Source organism: Stegodyphus dumicola, chromosome X2, assembly GCF_044657685.1.
Source record: "Stegodyphus dumicola isolate Sdum_Otavi_A_Nest chromosome X2, ASM4465768v1".
NCBI lineage: Eukaryota > Metazoa > Arthropoda > Arachnida > Araneae > Eresidae > Stegodyphus > Stegodyphus dumicola.
The window spans coordinates 35,452,154-35,473,391 of NC_140781.1; the positions used below are offsets into that span (position 1 = coordinate 35,452,154).

At 33.7% G+C, this 21,238-nt stretch overlaps 1 protein-coding gene across 2 annotated transcripts in view; it reads right to left on the bottom strand.

The window, feature by feature from the left end:
* Positions 1 to 21,238, bottom strand: part of GluClalpha (glycine receptor alpha 1) — a 704,157-nt gene that overhangs the window by 567,972 nt on the left and 114,947 nt on the right. The window lies entirely within an intron of this gene.

Here is a 21,238-nt window from a genome sequence, read left to right on the forward strand (position 1 = left end):
TTGAATACCCAAAGCTAATAAATATGACTACATAAAAGTTTAAAATTATAGCTGTTATATTATTTATAAACAGGTGTATATATATATATGTTTATAAATGGGTGCTAATCGATTACGAATAGATTAAAAGATTTTTCAACTTGGAATGTAAAATTGATTCTCCACATTTATTATATAATTTATCATATTGGACTAACTTTTGAATCTGCTTCAATAAACCAGAAGGAAGAATAATTTTATTAAAATCTGAACTGCTGAAGGCATTATTTCTGCCAAAGTTCGCCAACAATTTGAAATTTCTGGTATCGCATTTTCTCCTATTGCAGATATAAATTTTGTGCCTAAATTTGGTGTTTCTGTATGTTTTTCAAAAGCACAAAATATTTAAGGTGGAAATATCTTCATTTTAAGAACTTCTTTTCTTAGACAATTGCATATTACTAGATTCTAAAAGATAAATCATTTTCTTTTCGGGTTTTTGTTTTGCAGTCCGATAACTCTATCATCATACCCAATTCAGTGTTTGTCTAAAAAATAAAAGATACATCCTTTTATGATTCCACCGCGATATTAATTCTTTATTGATAATTCGATTGATTGTACGGTAATTAAATTTCAATAATTTTATGTTTAATGCTTTGAACTCAAGAAATCATTTATGTTACCAAATTAGAAACTGTCTTTAAGTCAAAAGCACGCTATTAATGCATATGAAACCAAATGTATCAACAGACTTTTAGGAATTCTCCACTTCTCTTTACAGCTGTCGTTTATGTGACCTATTTTAAATTTTTGTGCGGCTTTAAAGATGAAATTTAAAAACTAAATTTTCTAATTTGTTTTAGCTATGCTTCTCTGCTTTTGCCCCTTTTGTTAACGCTTTCAGTCCTTTTGATAGGCAATGAAATGAATGTAACTCAGGTGCTCTTCGGTATGAATTCATTCAATCCTGCCATTTGATCCCTTTTGGGATCCCTAATTATCGTTATTCCTTTCTTATCAAAGCTGCAAGCAATAGTTGAAGTTTCAAAGCTGCAAGTAACAGAATATATCGAAAATCTGTTTATTTCGCTTCCTTCTCATGCTGAATTATGTTATTTCGCTAAAAATAAAAGACATGCCTCCTTTTACTGTTTTGTTTCCTTTCTTCTTAAGATCTGCTCCTTCGTAATCGAACTTCAGTTTCTTGAGAAAAGTTGTTATTGACGTAGACTCACTTTATATTAGCGACCGACCTGTTAAAATATTTCTGATAGAAACCTATTTCTGATACAAATTCTTATGAAATGCCTTACTGCGGTGGCTTTTAACATGTTACGAAAATTATCTTTTGATAACGGAAACGTATACATCATAACGTGCATAGCACTTTTGGGTCTTTAGTCCCACATTCAAGTTTGCATTTGACAAATTATAACAAAATAACTACCAGCTGGCGAATTAGAAAACTTTGGCTCCAATAAAAATATTATCATTGAATAGTGATTTAAAATATAAGTCTCGTTGTCTATCATGTTTCAAGGAGCTTAATATGGAATTCTTTTCTAATTTTATTTTCCTCAATGGATGGCGCTAGCCGTTACTTTATTTTCACTGTACATGGACGAGTGCATAGTCATAGTATTTTTTTGAATTTTCTTTCCTCAAGCTGTTTCTACCTACTGAAATATAGGACGTGTTTAACGTTTTCGTAGTCATCACTACATGTATGATATCAACTGAAAGGTTAAAGGGAAATCTTTCTTTTAGAGGAAGGCATCACATTGCTTCAGGGCTTCATACAGAAATTTAATAATAGAGTTACGTGTATAACTGCATTCCATTATTTGAATGATATATTTTAAGAAAGCCCTTTAAGAGATTTTGAAAATTCCTAAATGCCTTAATTTGGCCTTTTAAATAGTATTTAATGTTATCACAACATTGGCCTAAAATGCAAAATTTGGTTCACGAGTGAGAGTAAGGGCAGTATGTAGGACGTATGATCGCAGTTGCAGAAAACAGGCAGATAGCCAATGGAAAATTAATCAAGCAGCAGATAGCGAAATTTCACAAGCGCATATTTATTTCCTATTATTTTCTGAAGCTAAAACCAATAAGCTGACGCTTTACGACACTTTCTGAAGCTAAAACAAATAAGTTGACACTGAAACAAATAATATGACTTTACGTAACCAAATCCAATACCATTCCAAATCATTTTACTTCCCAAACTTTAAACAGAATTTGTAGCATAAATATAGATTGCTTACCATTGTAACATATTCGTCCTTGATACCGTGACAACTTGTTGGGATCTCTTTGCATACTAAAATGTACTTACTAATGTCAAATATCTGGGGATTTGAGAAACAAAGACGAATTCCTTAAAATTTTACTCTTTTGTATGCATTTTGTAATGTCTCGAAGTTCACTGAGGTGAAAACGAATTCAATATTATAGCCCTTTTAGTCCCTTTTATTTGTTATTTATTATCAAAACCTTTTTAATAACATTTAATTAAAGTATTACTGAAAAAAGGGAACGAAACATTCCTTTTTCTCTATTTTATGACTGGTATTGTAAACATACGATTTCTTTAACATTATCTTTCAACTGACTGTTTTAAAATCTTCGATGGAAAACTGCAACTTAAATCTAATAATTTTATTAAAAATGGATATATCGATTATAAAATACGTTTATGTTTTCAAGAAGCTTTTAATAACTGCCATCCAGATAATACAATTAATCCCCGAAAATAGGAATTTTATTTGTTTCAATTTGTCAGTGTTTTAGGCAGCTTAAATTCGACGGATATTATACTAAGGAAATAAATTATTCTATTTACTATCTTCCTGCTTCTCAGTTTCGAGAGCGATTTTATTATGCTTCTTTTTTCTCTTCCTAATTAAGAAAATATTGCACGCCAACGTGATATCTTCTTTGCACATAACGTATGCAATGCATTTTATATTTGATTTAATAAACGTTGGGTTTAGAGAACGTCGCAATTTCATACGCGAGACAATACCCAATTATATTATAACATAGCAAACTGAACATATATTAGCCAATGGCGTGCTGTGAATCGTGTAATTACATTACGTTATTGATTTCCTGTAAATTTTATCGATTTTCTTACTATATTGCAGATTAATATCGAGACAGCTTTTTTATAGCAAATGTCTGTATAGAATTTCACACTAAATGAATCTTCATTTCATTCTATGAGTATTTTCATTAAACACTATCGCTAATTGTTGTTAAGGACTAAAACTTTCATTTATTTCTTGTCGGGCGCAGGAGGTTTCAGTCATAAAAAAACTCTGGCTGAATATTTTCAGCATGAAAAACGATAAAATCTTAGTTAGAAAACAAAGCTGATAATGCATTTTCACAGCTCAGAATACATATTGCACCTAAACCGTAACACTGACGTACGGTTTGGGCCATCAGATTTTTTAACCTATTTCTATATTTATCGAACTAAAATTTACAAGAGCATAAGAAGATTTACTGCTGATAGCATGCATCAACAATCGTAAGTAGCCCTTTTGTATGAAATTCAGAAGTTAGAAAAATTCGAATTTAGTTTGTAGATACATTAGGCATTTTTTTTAAAGCTGGAAAGATGAAAAATATGCAGTGCTCTCACCGGGACTCGAATCACGGACCTCTCGAATACGCCCCAAGCGGGCTGACCACTACACAATGAAGGCATGCTAGGAAGGCGGGAGGAATACCTTCTATAATTCCGCTTTTAAAGGGCGACTGGGGATTAGGGGACCCAACGGCCAAATTCTGGTGGTGGAGGATTATCATCCACCACCTTTTTTTTTTAATTGGGCGCCACTGTAGAGACATTAGGTATTTTTTTAAAGCAGGAAATGAAAAAAGGGCAGTGCCCTCACTCGGACACGAAACATGGACCTCTCTAATACGCGCCGAGCGCGCTGACCACTACACAACGGATGCATGCTAAGAAAATGGTAGAAATATTTTATAAGTTTCACATCAGATTTATAACAAAACTGAATGCATTTCGAAAGACAGTATCCAATTACATAAAGAGTGGTTAACTCTTTTTCGAGGCATAAGAATTCATTGGGACGTTTTTTCAGGAAATAACTACTGAAAAAAACGAAATAACTGTTAGGTAGACAATTAATGATATTAAACTCATGCATTGAAAAATTAAAAGTGAATCGATGAAATATTATGAGGAAAGGGTTTAAAAGATTTCAGGAAAAACTAGATTAAAATTAAAATTATCAACTAATGCTGATAAAAATAGAACATTTCAAGGAAATGAAACTACTAACTACGAAAACGCTTTAGACATATTTAGTGGAATTGAAGAAGAAAAACTGAAGAACCAGCAATGATTAGCAATGTGAGCTTTATTAATTTTTTCTTTTCCGATGTAAATATGATGCGTTTTAATGCGAAATTTGCTTCTTCTATTACTGTGATATACACAATGAAAAAATATTATTTTTAGAAAATTGTCTAAAAATAAAAATACAAAGTAGAATCGATCAGGATTGTAAGATGCATTTTAATCACAAAAAATACAATGATTATATTAAGGTATTTCTTCCACTTTCCTAGTGCGCCTTCGTGGTGTAGTGGTTCTGCACGCTGGGCCGGTATTCAGTGGTCCGTGGTTCGAGTCCTGGCGAAGGCGGTTGCTAGTTTCATCTCTCCGGCTTCAAAAAAATGCCTAATGTCTCTACAGTAGCGCCCGAACTAAAAGGGTGTTGGATGAGTTTTCTCCACACCCAGAATTTGACGATTGGGCCCCCTGAAAACCCAGTTCATCTTTAAAGAGGGGAGTATATAAGGTATTTCTCCCATTTTCCAAGCGTGCATTCGTGGTGTAGGGGTTCTGCACGCTAGGTCGCTATCCAGAGGTCCGTGGTTCGAGTCCCGGCGAAGGCGGTTGCTAATTTTTCATCTCTCCGGCTTCCAAAAAATGCCTAATGTCTCTACAGTGGCGTCCGAACTAAAAGGGTTGTGGATGATGACTCTCCACACCCAGGATGTGGCGATTGAGTCCCCTAAAAACCCCAGTCGCCCTTTAAAAGGGGGAGCATGTAAGATATTTTTTCCGCCTTCCTAGCGTGCCTTCGTGGTGTAATGGTTCTGAACGCTGGGCCGGTATTCCAGAGGTCAGTGGTTCGATTCCCGGCGAAGGGGATTGCTCATTTTTCATCTTGCCTGCTTTATAAAAAATCCTAATGTGTCTAAAACGCTATACTTCGGAAATATATCAATTTTATAGCTAACCAAATGAAAATCTCAAACGATGTTCATTTTAGTGGTATAATTTTAAAAAGAAATTCTTATATACTAAACTAATACCGTAAAAATGCCTCTCTTAATAACAGTAGCTTTAAAATAACTACATTCGTCATTAAGAGATGACTGTGAAGAACAAAACTCAAGAGTATAAAAAACAGAATACTGAAAAAAATCTACTTTTTGTTCAGTAGAATGAAAAGGTTTGGCGTGAGGAGGAAAACAAATAAAAGAAGTTTTCCGATAAACTGCGGAATTAAAATTTAATTTACTATTTGTAAATAAAATTTCAAAGAAATCAAAGGAGATTAAAGTTTTATTTTAAGCGGGGAAATCTGTAGAGTTATTGCGCATTTCTGGAGCAGGAAGTTTTGAAACATCAGTTATGCTTTGCCGGTAACTGAATCGGAGTCGTCCACTTTTAGTTGCTCATCACATCAGCAGAACATCTTTAATTCCTTGCTCTTCTTTTTCTGCACAAAGAATTACCCTCCGTCACATTTTATGTATAGCTGCCGATCTCCCTCCGAAACGGAAGTTGAAATAATCAATCTCTCCAGGAATTAAACCCAAGACTTTCAATTGTTAGGTGAATATGCTGCCTTTTGAGGAAAATCACATGTTATAAAGTTCTTTAACACTTTATAAACTGAACGATGAAGCCAAATTAATTCAAAGTTGTTAAGATAATTAATTGTTAAACCATTCTTACTTCCTCAAGTATTCTCTTTAAAAAAATATCGACAATAGAGTATACGTGTTTACTGCAAGTTTAAAAAATGTTTAAAGGCGATTATCTTCTTAACTAATTACACAATAAACTAATCCATTTAAGACCTTTTACATTACTTAAAAAAGAAATCGAAACTGTTCAGGTTTTCTATTTATAAACAAAATGGAGCACAAAGTGAAAGTTGCACTTTTGAACGGTATTTTCTTTGCATTAATCTTTCTAGAAAATCTATTAAGACAGAAATTCTGCTCTAATTAACTTCAGCCAGATCCTCATAACTCCTCACAGTTACTACAGAAATTTTATGCCTGAAATACCGTGACTTCTGTATATACCTTTACATTCATTTTGAAAGCAAGTACTTATTTAAGGAACAAACCACTATTTTGTATGTATACCTAAATGTATAATAGATTTATCCGAGTTTGTGTATTTATATATATAAATACACAATAGATATAAAAAAAGCTTTATTATTATTGAAATGATGCATGCTTTTATTCCAAGAAAAGTTATCAAAGGTTTGGCATTAGTTTATGGCAGGGGTTCTTAACTGGTGGTAAGCGTACCACTGGTGGTAGGCAAAGATGCAAAGTATTCTTAACTATTAAATTCAAAAATTAAAACCCCAACATCCTGGTTGAATTTTTTTCTATAACACTCGTAAATTTATGCGATCTGAGCTTTGTTCCAGAGTGGTGGTGGTAGTAGTACTTTAGAGTGGTGGTACTAAAGGTTTTTCAACTTTTGTTTAGATAGTACGAGTTAGTCAAAATTTTGAGAACCTCTGGCTTATGGCAATGAAAGATGTTAAACCTTATAGACTGAATAGGTGTAAGCATCTTACGCAGTTAGGAAATGCTTTCCATCTTTGATTCCTAGTGAGCAAACCTAACGGAAATTATCAGAAATACCAATTAGTGATGTTACGACTAATTATTAATTTGCATATCGCGCTAATCTTTAAACATTTAGAATGCACACTGTTTTGTACATTTATCCATGAACTAGAGTAGCTGTTTTGGCGTGTTGGCAACGTAGCCGGCTGCCATAGCCTTTGCTCCGGATTTGAAAGTATGAATGTTGTATATACAGTGTCTTTGAGATATGGGAGCACTTAAAATACTATTGAGCTCAAAATTATTTCGAGAGATTGATGGGGAGAGAAGAAGGTACGGAGACCTTAGGATCTATTCTCAGGGGAATTTTTTAAAAAATTGGGACAACGTTAGCAAAAGTCTTGGTGTCACCTATAAGGTTCTCAACGTTTAAACCAACAAGGAGCGTACCTGTGCCTCCTGGTTCATGTACACGATTCATGGACATAATTCATGGACACGATTCGATGTTATTTTTGTATAAGTAAAATAGATCAGAAAACGAACGATCTAGATCACAAATTCCAAAAGCGTGAAAAAGATTCTAAAGTTCGCTTTAAATTAAAACCGTATTAAAAATTTTGAGAACTTCGGGAATTGCACATAAATATTTAAGAAAAATTTCGGAACGTTTGATAATTAGCAAACACTTTGTATTTAAAATAAAACAAGACATTCCAAATCAACCGGCCTTTTGTTAAAAATATATTCTACGCTTTCAGTTTCTTCCTCTCGCAATTACTCTAAACTTAGAAATATACTATAATATTATTTTACTTTTGGGCAATTTTCAGAAATCATTCTTAATAAATTTTTTTTTAGAATTCAGGAATGAAAACAAATTCTGTCTAAATATAATTCTGTACATAAGAAATTAAAAAATTATATTTTATTAATATGATGATATGAAAGGTTAATATTTTATGATTCAAGTAATAATTATAAAAAGAGGATATATTTTTAAACTTGAAAATAGCATTCATATGTTTAAGTGTTTGCTATGTTTTCTAAAAGTTTCCAAACTCTCAAGAAAGCAGTAATCAGCTTTTGTTGCTATGCTACAGTGTAGAGTTTCAGTCTGGAGAAAGTTAGCGATTTCTGGCACATGCAACGAATTGTAAATAGAAGTCACTTTTCTAGTATAAAGCGATTCAGTGCTTCAACTTAAGTACATTCACAGATCTTTTACTGTAAGCTGTCTATTATTTATTCCTGTCTAAGCTCGGGGACTCGGTAAAATAGCGTTGATACTCTCTTTATTTGGAGCCCTGTTGAGAGAAAAAGTTGATTTGTAGCAAGTTCTCCACTGAATGCTCTAAGAAGCAAGAACAGCTGCGATGGACATAAAAATAAAATGGATGTCGAAATATAAACCAAACAGGAATCATCAAACTGAATGCAAAATTCTGAGAACTGAAGACATCATAGAATATTCATTGACTAAAATAATAGTACATATGCTGTGTCTCGATACAGAAGCAAAAAATGAAGATCAGCTACAATTCGAATTATCCGTAGTTTTAAATTTGGTTACACCTAGCTAAATTCATTTCCGATACCAAATTTGAACCACAGGGATCTGATGGCTAGAGAAAATTTGCGTTGCGTCCGTGTGACAAGTGCAGTCCTGGCTTATTAACAGACAGGATGAAGAATTCTAAACATTTGTCGGTATACATACGTTTTCTTACAGATAAAATCGTTATCCTTCAGCCAGTAAATTTGTAAAGTAATATTAAAAACAAGATTGTTACTAGGTTTTGCTTGAAATGGAAATATACATTAGTCAATATTTTACAAGAAATTACAAAAGCCAGAATAATAACGAATATATCATCAACATACTCTTCGCAAATTCCTAAATTCAAATCATAAGACAAAAGGTCCTTGTCTCAAAGAATTCTGCTTGATAAGGAAGAGACAGTATTGAGCACGAGGGATTTGGATTATCTAAATTATGACAAAGCATTCTAAGAATATCTGCCCAGGGTGAGGAATATCTTCTTGGAGGGCCGCGTAAGGAAAACTGGCTAGTATTTACATTGGCCATGGGGTAAACAACGAAACCTCTCATGCAGCCCCTCCACTCGCGAGGTCTTGAGTCCACATTGAGCAAGCAGACGGGCTTGCATACAAGGGAACACAGACAGTACGTAAAAGAAATACCATAAGTAAAAACGGAGAAATATTGCATACCCATCCTCATGTAAACAGGTAAACGGCAAGAATAAAACTACGGAATCATCAAAAGTTTTTACAAAGCATCTGCAGTCCTTTCAAGCATCTGTAGCAGCATTTCCTTTAGATGTAACGTACCGATAAGTAACAGAATTATAAATTCTCAAGCCACTAGCTAATTCCTTCCTTTTACGGTTAATCAGCGTCATGATATAAGGTATTTTTTCCCTCTTTTCCGCATGCCTTCGTGGTGTAACAGTAACACACTCGGCGCATATTTAAGAGGTCCAGATTTTAGTCCCGGTGGTGGCATTGCTCATTTTTCCAGTCTCCTGCTTATCTAAACTAAAAACAAGGTGATGATAATGATTCATCATCAACAGAATTTCGCGACTGGGCCCCTAATCCCCAGTCGCCCTTTAAAATTGGAAGTATATATCGTACTTTCTTCCTACTTTCTGCATGCCTTTGTGGTGTAATGGTAGCACACTTGGCGCATATTCGAGAGGTCCAGATTCGAGTCCTGCCAAGGGCATTGTTCATTTTCACGTTTCCCGCATAAAAGAAACCTAATGACTCTACAATGATGCATCATTTATATTGAAAATCGTTGTTTCAGGGAACATGAGAGCAATCCTATTGAACAATTAGCAGCTCATAAGTTATCGTTGCAAGTAATATCAAATAGGAAGCTTCCTAAGAATAATTATTTCTACATTTCCATTCATTTATTATTAAAGTATCAAGAATTGTTTTTTTAAACTTGAAATGCAATATCGCACATGATTTTCATGCACGTTCTGTTGTCACGTTTTCGCTCATAATAACCAAGATTATTATTTGTGAAAAATAAATAATTGTGGAAACTGTTAAAGTATTTTATTGTTCATTCATATCTTAGCTGCTTTTGCACAGCTAAATTAACACATCTGTTTTTTGTGCTTACTTTCAACCTTTCTCTAAATATAGCAAAACAGTGTATAACAAGAAAATATATTCAATTCATTTTATAGATGCTCAGGTACCATATGAGCATCAATGCATTTTGCGCTTAATATATGCAATCTGAAAATATGCATAATACTTGCCAGATAGTCATTAAGTTTAACTGCTTATATATGCATGCTTTTATTTTAAAAATTTACCTCGTATGTATAGCATTAAGCCTTTAATCGTTAATGATTTTAAATTTCAAATCGTCGGTCAATTTAGCAACTTTCCAGATATGTTAAAGTAAAAAGCACTTTTGTGCTTGTAACGTAAAAGACCACATAATTGAATACGATGAAACATTAAATTCATAAATGTTTAGCCTTCATAAGATTTAGTACGGTAAATCGGATGAAAGTGTCAGCGAGGAAGTTGATGAGTTGTGAGACAAAGACTTTAAAAAAATTTAAAGCCCATTTTTTCCCTCCTTTTAATTTCCGTTTTACAAGGATGCAAACTGGCAGTCTTTTACTCTTGAAGAGAAGAGAAAAAGTAAATGAATGGAGACAGTGTATGGGAGGAAGGGGGATGACAAGAGATGCAGCAGTGACGCTGTACTGTAACGGGGACTACCAACGTTTGTCCTAATCCTTCCTGACTTAATTACCCTCCATTTCAATTTATCCGCTCTTTTTTTTAAGAAATGGGCACAGAAAAGGAAGGGGTGGTTCCTTTCGTTCACAATTCCCAACTGTTCGCATCGCCTATTCAATTTGTTCCCCAATCGATAGCAGCCTCAAATTGCATTAGGCGAAATTCCGATTCATCCCATGTTGATTTAACAAATTATCTTTCGGGTTTTGGCGCCGCTAATCAATGAGAGAGCAGGGAAAGTGTATCTTGGAGCAGAAAGCTTGCAACTGGAATGGCGCCACTCCTCTTTCATTGCTTGGTGTTTTCACTATGACACCAGAGCAAACGTCAGCGCTATCCAGACAAAGCAGAGATCGAGTTTATCCAGAAAGTTAACAGCTCAGAGTGACCAGATAAACTATTGAGGAAGATAAACGCCAAAGATGCCATCGATTGCTGGACTCTGTGGACGTTTTTATGGTTAATTTACCTCAAACCTCCGAAAAAAACTCCGCAAAATTCTTCATAATTTCGTTAGGATTGTGGCTTGATTGGTTATTTGCGGTGTACCGTCTTTTGTTCGCTTTTTACTGTTTGTTAGTATGGAAGCTTCTGAATCTATGATACATAGCGATAGCTATCATACCATGAGCGTACATTTTACTCCCAGTATGAAGTTGAATCGTCTATGATAATTGTATTACAGCAATAATAAATGTAGATCATTTTAAACGAAGAACACGAAGAGAAAACTTTCATATGTTAAAGAGATATGAATCCCAAACAAAAGTCTGTGATCGCCACCCGAGAGAAAATATTCCCTCTAAAAGGAAACTCCGGCAAACAGAAAACAACAAATACTGAAATTTGGTATTGAATTTGAAAAATTGCTATCGTAGAACAAACATTCATGCCTTCAGAGATTTGAAACAGGATTATATAAGTTACAGCAACGAGCACCGCTAAGGTATACCTACCAGGGCGGTATGCGTGCTTGTAAATATATGATATGAAATTTAAAGTTCCTTCTGTAAGAAGAAATTTATTTTTAAATTCTAATAAATAATAATAATAATAATTAAATAAATAAGTCAACCAAAATGTATAAACATACATTGCACCATTTACAAGTATTGTTATTGTTGTTGTCGTGTCCATATTACATGAACAATGGTTGCCAGAGCCTACTTCGAAGAAAGGTTGCACAGGACTACTCAGGACTTCTATTTTCCACCCCCAATTTTGAGGAAGAGCATCCCAAGCGGGGGATCCGGACCAGTCCACACGAGAGGACTTTCGGCTCGAAGCATATTTAGAGTGCCGCACCGACACTGTACATTTACAAACATATTTTCATAACACTCTTTGTCAAGTATAAAAAATGAAATAAAAGAAATATATGTCACTTCAACCTCTTACAACAGTTTTTGCGCACATATTTCACAGATAAGCGTGTCGTTAGATTTTGTATTGAACTGTATTGCCACTACATGTCCTGGATCCTTTTCTGTGAAGCAATTTGAAGGATTCTGTTTGTCGTGGAATGATTTCAATTCTGGTACATGTGAAAGACCACAGCACGAGTTAAACATTACAGAGGATCATTGGAGATCAGCTGCTAGAGAACACATTGATCAGATTCTTTAGATTATCTTGTAAGAAAATAACTAATATATCTGATTATGTGAATCTCACATGGTAATACATGTACTTATATAAATCCGATTACGTTTCTGTCGCTTGCAATGCCCAAAATGATATTTATTTATATTTCTTTCATAATGGTTATTTCTAAATGATGTAGCAAAGGCTCGAAATAATTTTTCAGTTTTATTTCCTTTATATAATTTTCCGTTCATTTAATAGTTTCATCATTCAGAATTGTTTTCTGCATCCTTTCAATAGTGCACAAATTAATTTTAATGCTGATCTATTAAACCAAAATGCACCAAAATTTATTACTGCGCTTAGTTTAAGTATGAAGCTGATTCTCGATTTATCAGTATCCGCCTTTTAATGGTAGTTTTCATTTATCAGGTCCAAAGTGTATAAAATCGAAAGAAAATTATCCTGTGAGATTTATTTAAAAAAGTAATACATTTGCTGCGTGTATGCATCAAACATAAAAAGGTTTAATGAGAAAGTTCAAACACGTGTTTTACCATATTATAATCAACATGAAGTTTAAAAACTTAAAATGATTAATGTGAATTAATATAATTTTTCGATCTAGTGACAAATTTTGAACAATCTATTAAGCTATCATAAGATCTGGGTTTGCTGAACATACGTATAACATGTATTCATGTATGTACGTATGCATATTGCATGTGATTTTTTTGTCGTTTGTCTATTTCACAGCTCCAGAAGATGTGAAACAAAAGAAATATGAAAAATTGATTTATAAATGGTAGTGATAGCTTGCTAGAAGAATATGCTTTTATTATAAAAGATTAACTAAATACTGCTCAGATTTTATTATTCTGAAATTAATTATTGTTGCTACTCAGATAGGAAATAATTCAGGATTATATCTCTGAGTATAATAGCACAGCAGTTAGTCTTACTAATCCTGTTTAACTTACTTTGTTAAACTGGAATATTGACTTCCTTGATTTATGTGGGACTGTGCTTTTATCAGGTTCAGAATAAATCATTGCGTATGAAGAAATATAATAAATCTACCGATGAGTACAAACGTATATTTGTTCTTAGATCGTTCTTCACATTGTTTTTTTCCCCTTTCTTTAACAATATTTTGAAATTTCTTAAAAACATAAAAAATAATAAATATTCAATATATTTCAAAACTGTCCTTATATCTCCTACATACCTTTCAGTTAAAGTTGTATAGTCATTAGGTTAATTGGAAGCAGAAGTCAGAAGAAGCAGAAAAATGAGCAACGCCTTCGCCGGAAATCGAACCACGGACCTCTGGAATACGCGCCCAGCGTGCAGACCACTATACTACGAAGGCATGATAAGAAGGCGGGGAAAATACCTTATAAAGCATAGAAATTTGTTTGTAGTTGCAAACATATTATTTCACAGTGTATTTTTAAGAGATATGGTTCATATTTACGTTATACTTGCGAAAATACTCAACTACATTTTGCATTAAAATAAATATTAGAAATTTCGGAAGTAACAGTAGATTATATTAGTTCATATAGTATATTTTATATAAATTACATGTTATCTGTTTATAAATCAAACGCCCAAGAATTTCTCTGTGGGAGAGAGCAGAAAGCTCGAGAAAAGGGACAATATTCTATCTCTCCTGAGACCCTGGAGGCAATAGATGTCAGCAGCATGTCAGTTGATATCGAATCCCTATGGAGAGATAAGAGTTGTAGCAATTGTCTGCACGGTGAGCGGCTATTCCATGAATCTTTTCGCGAAACTGCTGATTGTGCTCTCGCTTTTACTTCTCTGGCACTGTGCGGAAAAGACTATCTGTATCATTAGATGATCAGTCAACTTAAACAGAGGCAACTATAGCCAGACATGCAAGAATATCAATCTGCTTACCTGAATGGTGTCTGAAGCGTGGAGGGAGCTTCAAATCATTTGGAAACTGCCTGGAAATTAAAATTAAATATATGTCTACATATATATCATGTCATTATCACTGCAGCAATGGAATGCACAGTGCATTACTGCCAGAGGATAATCAGGCATAAATTTAGACAACATTTAGGAACATACTTGGGAATTCAACTGGCTTAATGATTAGTCTCAGAGACAGAGATGAGGGCTCAATTTACACATCTTATGATTATTGCAAGGGCAATTAAGATAATCTGCGGAACTTCAATGGGAATATATATTAGGTACGAATATCTGCGATATGGACTTCAGTTAGTTACTACTGAAACACAACTCGTTACTGTTTAGCTCCCTGGTTATAGAAAAAACTAATTACAGGAATTGGAATAAGTCTCAGTATATTATATTCGCTAAATTTAAGTCAAAGCGATTCAGATTCCTTTAATTTGTGCCTGCACAAATGTTTATTTTAAGTAGTTTAATTAATTTAAATTCTTAATATATACTGAAAATGAAAAAGATAAACACTATTGCCTATTTGTAAGCCCACATGCGCTTTATTTGTAGATATATATTTACATAAGAATGAGTACAGGGGTCTTCAACGTAGTTTGTTTTAGCACTTGAGGCCTACGTGTTTTAAAAGGCCTTTGAAAATTCAATGTCCACGTATTGTGCAAGAATGAGGGTGGGGTTATTTCATCTTCATCTAAATATTCGAAGAGGGTCCATGAAATTTGATTTTAGTCTCACCAGTAAACCGCATATCGCTTTCACTCTGTGTGTAACGTGTATACGAGCCAGTTTCCCTTAGAAAGTCCTCCACGAAGGCATCTCTCTCCTTAGGCAGATAGCCCTCGACGCTTTGCTATAATCACACACACACGCTTTCACTCTGAAATCTGGTAGCATTTTTCCTTGAACATACACATTTAAATTTTCTTACTTTCTCATATTTTCGACAAAAAAGAATGTCCAAATATGTAACTTAGTATGGTTATTCTTCGCTAATGGCTTCAGAATAATATGGGAATTATAGTGTAAGGAAATGAATGAGGATATTTTATTTCTTTTGGTAGCCCATTTTATCACATTCGTGTTGTTTTTTCTAAGATGATGCATAATGAAATATTCGCTTTCACCTTGCCATTGCAATTGTCATATTTTTCGCCCGTCAGTATGATCCCTTTGCACTATGTCTTTTTTCTTTTTCATTTTTATTATCAGAAATTTCTAAGAACCATCACAGTGCAACTTTGGTATCAAATTTGGTTCAACTTTGGCGCATACTTTTCCTTTGTTTGTGTGTGTGTTATGATTTATCCTTTTTATAAGGCCAAAGGGGCTTTGTCCCTGAGGGACTATTGTTTTCGTTTTGAGATTTTACGTCGAATAACTCTGAATGTCCGATTCTCTGTTGAAACTCCGTTCAAACTGTTGCCACAAAATATTATCACCCTGTATTATATTTGAAGAAATTAAATAATGAGGAATCTGCATAAATGTATGCATGTTTCTCGTATTGTGGTAAAACAACGGTACCTAGAGCCATCAAATTTTTAATTACGTAATCCTACTGCGAATATGGGCATTTGGAAGCCCAAAATTTGTTTTACTTTAAAGAATTTTTGATTAACAAACTCAAAGATTTCAAAGCGAGTAATGGCAACATTGTACAGAAAAAACATTTTTATCTCCAGCGCGTGAGACTGTGTATCGGAAATTCTAAATATACGCTTAAGTTAAACTTATTTTGCGATATTGCTCTTGAAAAGAATTTTATGGCTTGAGTGCGAAGGACATGCTATTTAATAAATAAAGATAACACCCAAAATTTAAAAAAAAAAGCCCATTTGGACGTAGTTTAAAATCTGATTTTCTTTTTTAATTTAAAGTTGAACCAATTTTTTTTTCCTGATGAAAATAATGCTGATCAGATCCACAAATTGAACAATCCATGATGATGAAGATGGTCAAGAGAGCAAATGTCGCGCCTGTCATTGGCTAAGCTCTTGCGTACCATATAGATGAAGGCACAAGTTTCCTGAGCTCCGCTCCAATTTTGGTGGAAAAGACCTTCGAAAACAGGTCTAAGAATCTTCTACACTTCCTTTTTTATCCCCAGCTCCAGTTGGGAACTTTCGGACCTCCATTCCGCATGGCTACTATACATTTATGAACGGACATGCCTTCTCGAGAAACCGAACCTGGTTCACCACTATGACAGTCTTCTTCCCTTAAAACCCTGGCGAATAGTGCAGCGTTTCCTGTTTTAGCTGAATAAGTATATAACTAGTATTTAAATGTATAAACGGTATTCATAACATAATTATGCATCTGTTATAACAACGCATGTATGTACTCAAATAACGCAAGCCCCAAATAATGAATGTAAACAGGTCTAATGTATGTCTTACCGTAATCAAGCTGTCAAGTATATAACTAATGTAGTCATGTAACTTTATCGTGTATCCAATGTATTAATGTATTTTATTGATGGATCAGATTTCATGCATTAAAAATTATTATTATTATTATTATTATTATTATTATTATTATTATTATTATGTTGTCCTGTGACTCGGGAGTTGCCAGTTCAAGATAGTGGAGGGCGTGGGACATACACCTGCTTACCTTTGTTAGACATCAGGCGTCCCCGTCCTCTGTCACCTGTCACCTGTTTTAGCTGGATTTCTGGTTCCGAAACTTTTTGGGGAGAAAAATTCTTTTAAGTATGCATAAAGCGAACATTGATGCAATAATAAATTCAGTTGATGTTTATACAAACAGAAGCATGAAAAGCGAAATTAATTACACAAATACTGCTGCAAGAAGCTTTGCATTACGTATCTTGTCAAGCCATCAAACAGCCAAGGTCATCACGGTTAGGCAATGCCCATGACATGCGATTGTAATCCATCCATATCACCGCTATAAATTTTGTAACGCAAGAGTTACAAATCCAATACATGTCTTAAACAAAATAGAAACTATAATTAATTTTGAAGGAGTATAAAGTTAGTTTTCGAAAGTAATTGCCTAATTTTAACCAGCATTAGGTACTGGAAGCTCTAAAAAATTTTGTCCTTTGCCGCCATCATGAAAGCAATAATTGTCCCACAATATTGACAACAATTCTGAAGTATTTAAGTAATTTCCGTAAAAGGCATAAAAACAAACGCAAATCCATAAGAGCTGAATCAAAAACAACCAAGCAAGTGAGAACTTCCCAAGCTACAGTTCAGAGTACATTGCTTGAAAAAGTGATAGAGAAGAATACATAATTAGCGACACTTATTGCCGTACCGAAGCGACCAATTTCGAATCCCGGAAAAGGCACTGATGTTTGTAAATATATAGCGTCGTTGCGGCATGGGGGCACTCAAAATATACAGCGAGCAAAAGATCTCGAGAGCTTGATGGTAGGGAAAGAAGCGTAGGTGACCCTAGGATCCGACCCCAGGGTACTTTCCGTCAAAATTGGGGAGAAATTAAGCATAAGATGGATTGTCACTTGTATGGTGCCCCAGGCTCTGACTAACGGCAGACGTAATCTTGCACTTCTTTTCAATATAATAATTCATGGGATTGTTCTGGTTTATACCAGATAATTGAGATTAGAAACAGCAGCAGCAGGAAGAATGAAAGTAATTTAACAGAATACCTGCAAATATTAAATACTTGTTAGAAATGAGCATCCATAATAATGTTTAATTTTCAACTTCTGGGAAGGTGAACTATTTTACATAGCTTTAACAATACTAAATATACTCACTGCGTTGTTTCAACTAAATACAACCATCTTTTTTCGATTTTTTTGTACCTATTCTCAGAAATCCCTTTTCATGAATCTCATATAAACTTAACAGCAAGTTTAAGTTCCATATTACGCATTGTTTTCGTAGGTTTTAGTTTTTCAGATGTATTTTTGAATTAATATTTCAGTGAAATTAAACACACTATAAATGAATGTAACATATTTCCTAAATGGTTTTTTTAGATGCTAATGTTCAGATAACAGAATTAATTACTCAAACTGTTTAAATATAAAGTGAAGAATTGACGCAAATCAATAATTAACTACGAAATTTCTTGCTTTAAAGACATTTCTAAAGAATTTGACGCCAAATCTAACAAATCTGAGCAAAGGCCCTGGTGCCAAATCTTTGATGTTATCGCCAAAGTAGTAGCTTCATCCATCTAGCGCCAAGTTGAGATGGAATTCAGCATTTTATTAATTTGGTTTGGGGGCATCTTTCCAACGTCCTTTTCTCTGTATATATGCATAGGGTGAGAAAGCTTCGACCGAGTGGGGAGGGTAGGGACATGAACGAGGGGAGCTCGTTTCAATCCAACTTTGCTTCTCTCTCGGAAGTTTAATGAAAGCGCCTTGAATATGTTAACAGCTGTGGGTGATAGAACTGGTTAACAGTTGCAGCGGCGCATAAAAATTGTGAAGGAGCTGAAATTTCGGGAAAAGAAAATGCTCGCCAAAGAGATTAGTAATGTTGTTCTTGGTATTGTTCAACCTCCTTTGGTGAAACGATACCTCATTTTCTAAGAAGGGGCTCTACCTTTCAATTTCTTAAAAACTTATTTTGGGTTGAAATAACTTGCGGTCGGATTTTTTAATAACATTTCTTTTGCATAGCTAAAACATATTAGAAAGGATATAACAGCGGTATATGTAGAACGAATTATCATTTTTTTCGTTCCTTAAATTATTGTTCATGGTGCTCGCGAATGGTGTTTCAAATAGCCAGTTTCCTTCTTCTTTTCAAAGTATCCCCGATAGTGACATCGTGTAATTTTCTGTTTGAGAAGGAAAAGATTATTACCAAATGGATGCAGAGTCTTGAATGTCCAGTGCATTTTAGGTTAGAGTTATGAAGCGAGTTATTTTTTAGATGATCATCATGAAAATAAACAGAAAAATGTAGCAATATCAAAAATATTATTAGCCTTATAATGCAAGTATACATTATTTATGAAAAAATTTCAGTTTTCCCCTTATTCTACATTAATTAATAAAAATGATCTTTTATAGTATTTATAATTTAATGTTTTATTACAAATCCTTTTATCATAATAATAAATGTGCAAAACACAGATTAATTAAACATCTCCTGACGATTGTGCAAATAGTTATTTTTTTATTTTCTGAACACAAGCAAATAAAACAAAGTTTTTATCTTACAAAATGTTTCAAACGTCTACATGTTATTACGTTTTCTCAGTTTTAAGCAAATTTTCTCAACGTTTCACCCCAGTTTTCACTGAGCGGCCTTCGAGATATGGATTTAAAAAAGATCTTATATCCCTCTTCTCGTATGTATATCCGTGTTGAAAATTGATAATTCAGGCATAAAATACATAAAATGAAAATATCGTCACTTCATTAAAAGGATAACAATCGCAATAATGCTTAAAAAATAAAAAAAGAATTTAATGGTCCAGCGTTTTATCTTTGGATCAGCTCAAGCAATAAGAAAGTTGGTTCGCTGAGTAAACAGAGCTAATGCCTAGTGACAAACACCACTAAAGTTAACTCCTTATCTAAGCGAAACTGAGAGGCTCTGGAAAATTACAATAAAATTGCGAATCATTTTAACCGTTCGCCCGGCCTAGAGCCGTAACGGTGACGGTTATTACCTTTTCATAATCGAGGTAAAATTTGCGGTTAGAAGCTCGGAGTTTTTTTACTCTCTTCTTCTTATGTTGAACACGTGGATACTCAAACTTTACATATTTGAAACTTTTAAGCATTTGTGTGAAAATCCCATGAATTTCTGATCTTAGCTCATGGTTTCGTATACTTCATCAGAAGATCACTTGCCTTTTATTCAACGTAGAACGTGAAATTTCCGTCAGTAGGAATGATAAAATATGAGAGAATTTGAAACAAAAGTAACGGCCATTCAACATGTAACGCTGGAAGCATGGGTAATACTGCAATAAATGTCATATAAAACTAGGAGTTTACACTACGTTTTATTTACAGTCAATCAATTAGCTTTTAAATCATGATTCACTAAAGCGATGAATACAAATATCACACGGAACTAAAGAAAATGTCATTTACATACTTACTTAATGTACAGCCTAATTTCAGTATTTTCCACTGCTATACATTTCTTAATCTTCAATTCTTTTATTATATGACACACATTTTAAAGGCTTCACAGAATGAACAAATTTTAAATGTATTATGATAACTTCTGAATAAAAATGCTTAATCTAGTCATTGTAGCAAAGTAATAATACTTTAATAATAATAATAATAATACTAAAACTGTAGTCAAAAGATTACAGTATTGTAAATTAGATCATGAATATTTGAAAAGAACTGCCTATTAGTTTACTGGTTTCTATAATAAATTAGTTTACATTGTAAAATTAGATGAAATAAGAAGCACTTGTGTGACATCATGACTAACAAAATTCTGATACCTTTAATCTCATTTATTAATACGTGCCTAACCTTGAGATGGAAAGATCAGATAGCTATAAAAATCGTCTTAATATCCGAAAGTTAATAGAATGAAAGCATTTTCACTGTCAGTCCACAGCAAGGTTTTGATTATATATTACAGAATCTATAAATTATTGCAACTGATTTCAAAATATGCATGTTAGATCTATTGAGGGTGGCAACGCACTAGGCTCCTTACCTAAGACAAAAAGAAAATAGATCTTACAAAAATCAGGAGAAAACCCATGCAGTTAATTTCGTTTTAATCGTCAGCATTTGAAGTCGAATCGAACTGCCTGTACAGAACCGGTTGTAGCCATTTTGCCAATGACAGGATTTAAAAACGTGTTAAGTTTTCATTTTAAGATTTATGGATAAGAGAAAGACACAAAATATGCCAAACACTTTGACTGTATTTTATTATGGATGAAAGCTTAATATATCCATGACAAAAAAAATTGAAAGAAATAATAATTCCAGAAAAAAATTGAGTTTGATAAGGAAAATTTGAGCCATCGGAAAAAAAATTTGAGTTTAGACCTCACTGTGAGTGAAGAACGTGATATCCAAATAAAATCTCAT